This window comes from Nannobrachium achirus (assembly GCF_963921795.1).
Source record: "Nannobrachium achirus genome assembly, chromosome: 3".
In the NCBI taxonomy this organism is placed as follows: Eukaryota; Metazoa; Chordata; class Actinopteri; order Myctophiformes; family Myctophidae; genus Nannobrachium; species Nannobrachium achirus.
The window spans coordinates 29,540,922-29,550,699 of NC_137812.1; positions in this window are offsets into that span (position 1 = coordinate 29,540,922).

Sequence of the window (9,778 nt, forward strand, 5' to 3'; positions counted from 1 at the left end):
CACACACACTCTCACACACACACACACACACACACACACACACACACACACACACACACACACACACACACACACACACACACACACACACACACACACACACACACACACACACACACACTTCAAGATAATGAATTTTATGTATTTGAATTTGAATTTATACTGTGGAAGGATAGGCTCGATCCATGACCCAAATGGTAAGTGTCAAGCGGAAAACATTTCACTGTTTGGCTCTCCTGGGTAATAAAACCTACCTGGACTGTGGTTTTCGGTGGTTGTACTGGTGGTACAATGTCAGGTGGCTGCCTGGAGGCCCGCTTTCGTCTATGGGTGAAAGTCGATTTTAGGTGAGTATAGGCTATATGTGATTTAACAAGTTAATTTGGATTAAAGTGTAAAGTGAAAACAAAATTCATTACCTGACCCACAGAAAGAGAAAGACGGCTATGATGAGGAGAACGGCTAGAGGGATTCCTGCAACTGCAGCTATCTTTATCCATGGCCCTGGGGATCACAACTTTAGTTAAAACTCATACAACACTTTATGAATCTGTTAACATTACTGAATAAAATGGGTGGATTAAATCATCCATCCAACATAAATATTTGGTGATGAAAATCTAGTTGTAAGTTGGTGAATGAATGAATGAATGAATAGTTGTCTATTTGTTACCTGCTTCAACCTCCAATACGAAGGTGGAATTCCTGCCACCTATTGTGTTTTGGACTAAGCAAGAATAATTTCCACTCTGGTAAGGTTGAATATTAGTGATGGTGTAGTTCTGTCCAGTAGCTTTAGGTGTGTCTTCATTCTTACGGTACCAGGTATAATTGACCTCTGGTGGGTTGGCATCACTGCTGCTGCAAGTCAGAGTCACTGAACTGCCCTGTTTTATTACACCAGACAGACTCAAGGACACTGAGGGGTTCTTCGGGGCATCTGGAGAACAAGGTACAGTATGCACTAGAAATGTAACTACAGTAATAGATGTTTGGCTGAACAGTCTAATCAATTGACTTGTAGCGTATGGTTTACCACTGTAAAGTGAAAGTGTTTTCTGTACTTACATTGAACGTCTATAAAGATGGAGGGTGAGATAAAAAGTCCGTATTTATTTAAAGAATGACATTGGTACGTCCCGCTGTCCTTAGAGCTGATGGAGGAGAAGTGATACTTTTCATTAGGTCCCTGATGCAGTCTTGCGTTGTCCTTGTACCAGATGTACACTCCTTTTGGGTTGGCATCACTTTTACAAGTCAGAGTCACTGGACTACCCTCCTTTATCACACCAGAGGGTTCCACTGATAACGAAACATTCTTGGGACTGTCTGAAAAACATAATTATTAACATAGATTAACTTTAATCACTTAATAGCATTTATACTTTATTGTACATTGAATAGTAGAAATATCAGAGCTATATGCCCACAACACATTTTTTTTAGATGCATTGTGAGCCTAGATCTACTTTTGCTTATTCGTTGCCTTAACAATATATCAGATGACATGCCAAGTATAGGGACGCTACGGTTCATGTGGTTAAAACTATAGAATACTGCATTGTGGTTGTGGATGTCTATGCATACGCTAACCAGTTGCCGTTTACAATTCCAGAGTCATTATAGTAGGATGTAGGGAATGAAGACTAAATAATTTAATTAAGGTGTTTAATTTTGAGGTCACATTGATGGCAGCTATTGCCGGTGGTGGCATAATAAAAAACATGTTTAGTCTAAATGTTAGTGAAACATGCCATCTAGTCTACAAACAACTTCAAACATCAGTGGAGTTGTTCAGTTATCAATAGAGTGGCTGGAATGAATGTCTCAGCAATGCCACTCCGTGGATAAATAAGTAAAAACATAGTTGACAACTAGGCCTTTTGTTCACACCTATTGGTGGATAAAATGTTATTTTACTCACATTTGACAGTAATGTTGGTGCTGGTAGATGTCTCTCCAATCTGGTTCTCTGCTCTACAGACATACTCTCCAGTGTCAGAGGTTTGGATGGAATGGAAGACGAGCTGTGATTCACCATTAAAACTGAGAGCTTCATCCTCATGGTTTTTGAACCAAGTGATCCCAGCTGGTGGGTAGGCCTCACTGGTGCAGCTCAGAGTCACTGAATTGCCCTCCACTACTTCACCACTCACTGACACCAAGGCTATCTGGGGAGCATCTAGTTTGGGAGTAAAGAGACAAATTTACTCTCGGGCAAAGAAGATGCAAAGATGTGTACATTATTACATTTAATAATACTAAAAACTTTTTTTCTTTTTCCTTTTAGGTGTTACTTTTAATTCCGGTCGAAAATCTAAACATCATGATGATGATTCAATGCATGAACAGCACAACTTAAATAAAAGAACAATCTACTCACATCTGACAGTGAGAGTTTCTGTGGGACCTGGCCCTATGAGCCCTATCGGACCTCTGACAGCACAGGAGTATTCTCCTGCATGATGACTGTTGACTGGGTCTAGAACCACAGTGTTCTGTTGGCTCTCAGTGTGGGTTAGAACATGTCCATTCTGGTACCAGATGAAGGTGGACTTGTCATTCAGAGACCAGTCAGTGTCACATGTCAGTGTCACCTTCCATCCTTCTGTCACTGTGGAACGAGTAGTCGTCACCCGCAGGTCTAGAGAGGATGCCATAAATAAATAGAAACATGGTGATAATTTTGTCTAATATAATTTGGAAGTAGAAAGGTAGTACTTGAGTGTATATCTCTGACAGAAGGCATGCCCTACACCAGGTTTGAAAAGGCACAAGGACATAATACAAGGTCAGCATGTGTGTTTTACACAATTGACTGCACAGGCTCATAAAATAGGCTAAACTCGTATTTTGACAGCACCTGCATCTTTGCACTCTATGGGAAGAATACAAGGACAAGTGTATCAGGGCACAGTCACAAGCCAAATAAAACTGTGATTTTAGACAAACATCTGCTCACATGTGACGGTGAGAGTTTCTTCAGGAGCTCTGAGATCCTCTCTGCCTTTGACAGCACAGGAGTAGATTCCTGCATGCTGACTGCTGACTGGGTCTAGAACCACATAGTTCTGTTGGCTCTCAGTGAGGTTTTGTCCATTCTGGTACCAGATGTAGGTGGAGTTGTCAGTCAGAAAACAGTCGGTTTTACAGGTCAGTGTCGCCTTCTGTCCTTCTATCGCTGTGGAAGAATCCATTGTCACCCGCAGGTCTAGAGGATGCCATAACAAAGAGGCGGGGGATAAGAAAAAGATGAAGAAATCATGATGATTGTAGTCACAATTGATTCATTCATTTACTAGTCTGCTGGGTGTTTCAATTTAATTGAAACAGTACCTGTGACAGTCAGCATTGTACCAGGTAAACTACTCCCCCATTGGAATAAGTAGCCTGTAAATCTGAAGCGATATTCAGCTGAATCGCTCTCTCTCAGATTGGTGATTCTCAGAGTGGAGTTGGGTTGTGTTTGAAGGTATTGAACGCGATTTGTGTATCCGGAGACTGTCTTTAGGTCCTTAGGTCGTTTGGGATACTCATAGTCAGGAACAAACCAGAATGTTGAGTATGTGTGATAATAATGAGTATATGTGCAAGAAATGTCCACTGATGAGCCTTTCAATGCACAAATCCTCTTTTCATTATAAGACACATAGCTGCAACTCAAATCACCGATACCTGAAAGACAGAAGAAGTTTCATTAGAATTTTTCAATTTAATGCCATAATACAGAAAACATTCTGTTTGTGTTGGGATCCTAAGTGGTGTTGTTGAGGCAAAGAAAAAATAAAAGCAATAGTAGGGTTTGGTTCCATGTGGGGTCACCCATAGAGAAAGTTGATGATGTGTTACTTATAATGTACATTGTATTTTACACTCACACTTAAAGGGAGAATGAAATATCTCATAGCCTTTTAATGAACAGGCAACGCTTTCTCCATCGTAAAGGGTGCGCCTGGTGGCCCAACCGGTGGGCTCCTGTCCATTGATGTAAGAGATGTAGGTAGGATCACTGCACGTGGTGCGACAGGCCAGCGTTCTCCGTTTTGTGAAGTAGTCGTGACTGTATTCCCACCGAAGCTCTATGTCTATGGACAAGTGTACTGTTATGTTATTGGACAAAATGTTTCTTTCATCCCCCATTCTCTCTATCTCTCTCACGCACGCATGCAGGCACGTGCGCGCGCAGACACATGCAGGCATGCGCGCGCACACACACACACACACACACACACACACACACACACACACACACACACACACACACACACACACACACACACACACACACACACACACACACACACGTTACCTGTGACAAAAAGTTACCTGTGACAGTTAATCGGACTCCTGGGTGACCAGTAAATTTCCCGTCTGGTTTGTTTGTTATGAACCTAAACATGTAATTTGCTGCATCAGTCTTTCTCAGGTCTCTAATGGTCAGTGTACAGCTCCTGTGCTGTGGATCACAATGGTTCTGCACACGACCTGCATACCGAGAGTCCTGTTTCAGGTCTACAGGTTCATTAGCCTCCCTTTTAGTGAACCAGAAACTTGTCATGACTTTATAATACGCAGCCTCGGGGTAACTGTAGGTGCAGCTTATTTTCACAGTTGATCCATTAATTGCGCACATACTATCACGGGGGTTATAGGTTACTCCCCAGTTATCTTCACCCTGTATCACTGTAACACAGAACATATTGTAATCAGGTTCAGGTTCAGGTTTATTAGTCACATGCATATCCATACAGGTACAGACATACAATGAAATGCTTGTGCCAGGAGCACTCTCAGCCTTATTACACACAAAAACATCAACCCACAACAACAAGACAACAACAAGTCACCCAAGAAAACCCAAAAACAACAAAAACCATACAGTGTAACAGTGTACAGTTTAAAAACTGCGTACAGTGCAAATGACTACCTACGTCTCGCATTCATCTCTTCGTTAAGCAACCTGATTGCTTGAGCATAAAAACTATTACTGAGACGGGTGGTGTGCGATGAGATGCTCTGGTAACGTTTTTTGGATGGGAGGAGATAGAACAGGGAATGGGCGGGATGACTGCTGTAATCATAAAGTTATTAGAAGACAGGAGGAGATGTTCCTCTGTTTCTTTGCTTGATAGAGTCCCCCATTATTAGTCAACGAGACAAACAGGATCTCAGTACTAACTGTACACACTGACCACACATACTGTACCTTTACACTCAAACACTCTAAAGTGGAGAATAAAGATAGAACACACCACAATGTCTCAGTTCAATTCGACTTCAGCATTATGGACATGAAATGCTTCAGTGTCTGTGGTCAAAGTGAAGACAGATGCTGGGGGTTCATGGGGTTAACAAAAGTTTCATTTTTATGTTTTAAGCATATTTTGATTATCGCGATAATATTTGTTAATCACATCACACAAATCATTCAAACTGTATGAGAAGACAGACAGACACTGGCGGTGCAAAACACTCTCTCAATGGGTGTGATAAATGATCACCAAACATACATCTAATGTATTCAAAATGTCTGTATTCATCCATGCCTTACCCCTTATCCCTAAACTTTTTTGTAATTTTTTACAATTTTGAAAAACATTTTTTAATATTTCAAGCTGATCTACAAGATCACAACGTGTCGATGTAGATCGGCTGTTTTGACTATTTTTCAAAATAGTAAAGGCAAAGAATTAAGTTTAGGAATAAGGGGTAATAGGGCCCCTGATAAATCATAGTGTTAATAATAAACTGCACTGATAATTATAATAATGATCTCCAAGTTTACCCTTCTCCCTAAGAAAGGTTATTATGCATCATTTGACATTTGACACCACTTCACATAACTTCTAAAACCTTTAATAAATATAAATGTACAATACCTGGTACAGTCAAGAGGAAGAGCACAAATCCATGTGTTGCTCCTCTAACATTCATAGTTAACCCTTTAGTCTCGGTTGAAGGCCTCAGAGGTAATTAATTAAATTCAATAGCTGGTGGATAATGTACATGGAACATGGTACTCAGTATAGTATAATTTGAATCTCAGAAAGATTTGGTAAAACCAAAAAAAGTAAACTCACATATGCCGTCAGCTTGTGAATGTGTTGATGCCACCTAAGTTTATACAATTATCAGACACAAGCTGCTTAAACTGGGGAGCCGTCACGTTATTTATAGGCAAGCTGAACAGCACAATTACACAACTCAGATGTTTGTGACTTTTCGTGCTAATCTATATAAGAAAGATTGAAATCAGAGAGTGTGGGGGTGGTGGAGCTCTTGCAGGCCTGACTGTGTGCACGAATGAAAAAATGAACCAATACCCATCACTGAGTGAGAGGACAAGATAGCAGCCAACACAGGAAATCATCGTAGCATCCATGGTTAAGGGTGTCTAGTGCAAGCTTTGTGATGGAAGAGAGAGAGAGAGAGAGAGAGAGAGAGAGAGAGAGAGAGAGAGAGAGAGAGAGAGAGAGAGAGAGAGAGAGAGAGAGCATGTGAGAGCATGTGAGAAAGCAAGAGTTGATGTGCATTTGGGTTGATTTGTTTATTTATTAAAAAGTAGGTTTTTATTAAAAACCAACTGCTTGTCCTCAGCTGGGTGTACTCTAAAGGGCCAAAAGGGAGGTCAGGATACCCTGGACAAAATACCCTCTTTATTACCTATAATTACCCTTGCTTTGTAATGGCTTTGTAATGAATTCATGTTTCAAGCAAACAGGAAGAACAGACTAGATTTGAGGTCTCAGATTACGTTCAAAGGAAGTCCCCCTTTGACGCTTGAGGCAGACACGCGTATATGATTGTACATCCTGGGCTATTAATACAGTCATAAGATGTGGTTTGTTTTTACAGTGAAATGATGTTTTAAATGTATTTTCGGTTATTAGTGACAAGGCTGTGGAGCGTGTGCAGCCTAATGTCATGTATGATGTGATGTACTATTATCGTCTCTGTCAGGTGGAAACCTCATACAGTATGTCTAAAACTGTTACTTTTTAGGATTCAAATTCAAAATAGCAATAGCAAATAAGAGGTTTCTGCCCGACAACAATGATAAGTACAGCTATGGTCAAACACACATTGATTAATTTCTGCAAATTGAAATCAAAATGTTGCTTCTTGTTTACAAGAATATGATCCATTGGAATATTTTATCCTACTAGACCAGCTCTTTTTTAATCACTTAATTGTGTTTCAGGGTTTTTTTTTAAATACAAATGACACTAACAGACACCACATTATACAGTGCTAACATTTTATATATAAGAAAGTAAATACAATTATATTATTTAAAGGATAATGTACAAAGTCATGAGAATATAGTGGCTATAAAAACAGAGAGAAATAAAAATAGGAAACTTTCTTTTCAATCTTTCAAGCATTATGTTTTTCTTTCCTTCCACATCTTCCTTTCTCCTTACAAATACATGTATTCTAATAATTTATTTACAGTAGTCATGTACTCAGAGATGATGACAGTGACAGTGAATCTGATATAAGAAATACCGGTATATCAGAAATATTATTTTTAAAATATTTATCTGCGGAACCGAGTCACGCTAAATGTAGCCTAATGCTTCAACAATTCCAAGTGCTTGTCAGGGTGGGGGTCCCCTGTTCAAATAGCCTATGATTATTTTGGGGGGTCGCAGCCTGAAAAGAGTCATAGACTACAGTACAAACAGCCAATTTTCTGCAGATGGAGCATCTGTCAGTAGTCATTTTTGTGTGCAATGGCTTAACCCAGCTGCAAAGCACATTTCATCTGTGCACTTCCTGTCACTTCATGTTGTAGATCTCAGTGATACAGCAGTTACAGTATAGCAAGACTTTGGTAATTGTGGAAGTGGTAGGCCTATGTGTTTTCTCCCAGAAAATCGCTCCAGAAAGTCTGGATTCTTGAACAACCCCAAAAGACATAGTTATATATTATTTGCTTCTCTTTCATCACAGTTCACTTGTTAGTTTTGCACAAGTGGGCCAAATTCATGACTTACATAAAATAAATTTTCCCCCAAAGCAGTGGTTCTCATCCTTTTCAGGCCGCGACCCCCAAAATAAGCCTTTTAACTAGGGACCCCCTCCCCCAACCCCAGCACTAAGAGTTGAGGCATTACATTTTTTATAACACAGTTCTATTGTGAAAATAGCTGATCTACGTACATGCTCACAACACCTCGCCTTGCGATCTGAGATATGCTATTCTCACAATGTCTGCCTCTAATAATACCCTAGTCTATACACTTAAACGTTGTTTTTTTGTTTACTGTTGAGGAAAACAATGTTGCACATTAAGTTAATCATCCGGGTACCACCCAAAGTAATTTTGGGAACCCCCTGCCCTGGGGGTCTCGACTCCCGACCCACAGGTTGAGAAACCCTGTCCTAAAGCAGAATGTTGCATGTGGACGATTGCAGGATCTGCTCCTGCGTTGTATTTCAACTTTGTGAAAAGGATCCTCCTCATCCAGGACTCTGGCTCTGAAAAAAGGGGGGGAAAATAAAAGCAACAGCAATGACCATTAAATTAAAATAAATGTATCTATCCTTTGTCTTTCTAATCGGCCTCTCTATAGGGCATAGCAGTGTGCATGGTATAATAGTGACGCAAAAGAAAAAAAATCGCCCATACATTTTTCCCATAGAGATTTACAAAAATATGTATCAATTATTTTAAGCCTAGAATCAAGCCATCCATGATCCTGGTGAATCATGACCATAAAACCTTTGATTCTGTGAATAATTATTTGATGTACTACATTTTATAAATACTGTTTGTTTAGCTGTTTCCAACTTTTTCTTTTCACAGAATCAAAGGTTTTATGGCCATGATTCACCAGGATCCTGAGTGGCTTGATTCTATCTATGGCCACCTATATACAGATTATACACTAATCAGATATCTCACCAGGGGGCAGCATTGGGCCTTTTAAATTTGACCACACCATAGTGGACATCCTTCTGTCTCTGGGGGGGCTGTGGTGGTTGAACAGTGGAATGGACGGGCGCTTTAGGCTTCTTAGAGCGAGTGAAGTGGACACTGGAGTAGTGGACATCCTGTCCCTGGGGCTGTGGTGGTTGGACGGTGGAAAAGTGGGGCTCTTCCTGGTTCTTCTTAAAGCGAGTGAAGTGGACGGTGGAGTAGTCAACATCAGCCTGCTGTTCCCTTGATTCCTCTTGGGCTGTAGATTCAGAGCTGCTGCTACTGGCCAAAGGTAAGAAGATCTCAAAGTCTGAGTTGGAGTCAGAGTCAGAGTTGTTCTGAGGGGAATTAGAGTTGGGGGAGAGAGAGAGACAAAGAGAGAGAGGGAGTGGGAGAGAAATTATTATTATTTTCCATTCCTCAATGAATTCAGCTCCTTTAGAGTGTGATAACGGCAAACGGTGTCCAACAAACAGTATACCTGCTCTCAGATGTTTGCAATTTTATAGCAGAATACTGGAAAATAATATTTAAGCGACGGGGTGTTTAACTTTAAATCCCTTTTTTAGTCAGCCATTTCCACATTCTTCGGCTGAGACTTCCGTGTGGTAAAACACAACGTAGAAGTAAAGGCTACATTGTGTTTTATTTAAAATATGAAACTGGCTGCCTAAAAAAGCGATTTATACGCTTGTCTCAAGGGTGAATGAATTTGAGCGGTAAAATGTAGAACATCTGAGCGCACAGAGGACTTAGGACTACCTTCATTGTTTGGATATGATGTCTGGAAATATATATATATATATATATATAATATAATATATATATCTGTGCTGTTGGCCACAGTTCGCC